Source organism: Nothoprocta perdicaria, unplaced genomic scaffold (assembly GCF_003342845.1).
Source record: "Nothoprocta perdicaria isolate Ctin4 unplaced genomic scaffold, notPer1 scaffold_215, whole genome shotgun sequence".
NCBI classification, from domain to species: domain Eukaryota; kingdom Metazoa; phylum Chordata; class Aves; order Tinamiformes; family Tinamidae; genus Nothoprocta; species Nothoprocta perdicaria.
In genome coordinates, this window is record NW_020455371.1 from 406589 (window position 1) to 407808 (window position 1220).

Sequence of the window (1220 nt, forward strand, 5' to 3'; positions counted from 1 at the left end):
CCCGTCCCGCGTGGCTCGGGCCCGCCCTCGAGCTCCGAGCGCCTCGCGGGGCGCCGCGTGGGGCACGTGCTCCCGCGCCCGGCCTCCGATTGGGCGCCTCCCCCCTACCCCACGAGTCCGGCGGCCCCCCGTGGGTGCGGGACGGGGCTGTGTGGGCCGCGAGGTCCGCGCAGAGCCGCGGCCTCCTCTCGGGCTTAGAGCAGGCGTGAGACGTGTGCGTGGGCGGGGGGGGCGATCCCGCGCTGTGAGGTCCCGCGTGGAGCGTGGCGCCTGCTTTGCCCTCCGTGGGGGGAGCCTATCTGGCAGGGCCAGGCCGGGGCCGTCCCACGCGGGGACTCGGGCGCTCAGAAAGAGAAGCCGTTCCCACGGGCAAAGAGCGCAGGGGGCGCCGGGGGGAGCCCCCCGGCCATGGACAGTGGAGCGTCGCATCCGTAGCCGGGCAGGTGGCGAGCACCGTTTTTAACGATAGATATGGAGAAAATAGTGATGGGGGCAAGGATGGGTGTGCGGGTCAGGATAGGGGCATAGGGATAGGGGTGCAGGATAGAGACAGAGGCAGGGACAACAGTCAGGAGGAGGACAGGGTAGAGGGATAACAACAGGGGTCAGGGAGAAGCATGAGTGTAGGGGTAAGGGCAGGGGTATAGGGATAGAGATAGGGAGAAGGATAGGGGTAGGAATGGGGGTAGGGATTGGTGGTAGAGGTATGGACAATACACGTTGGGATAAGGACAGAGATAGCAGCGTAAGCATCAGGGTAGGCACAGGGACAAGAATAGCGGTAGGGACAAGAATAGGGGTAGAGATAAGGATAGGGTTAGGGATAGGGTTAAGGATGAGGGTAGGGGGTAAAGATACGCTTAGGGATAAGGATAGGGGTAGAGATAAGAATGGGATTAGGGATAAGGATGGGGGTCGGGTTAAGGATAGGGTTAAAAATAGAGTTGGGGATGGGGATAGGGCTAAGAGCAAGGTGAGGTCTAACGATGGAGGTAGGAGTAGGAATGAGGATAGGGCTAGAGTTAGGAGCAGGGATAGGGGTAGGGATAGGGAAGGGGTATCGGTATCGCCAGGGCCCCCCGCGCCTCTCCGCGCGCCGCCGCCTCCCGTCGCGTGGCCCCCGCGCGCGAGCCCCGCGTGCCGCCCGTGACCGCGGCGTGTCGCCTTCCTCCCCGCAGGCTCTTCTCCAGCGTGGCGCCGCTGGGCAGCGCGTCGAGCGC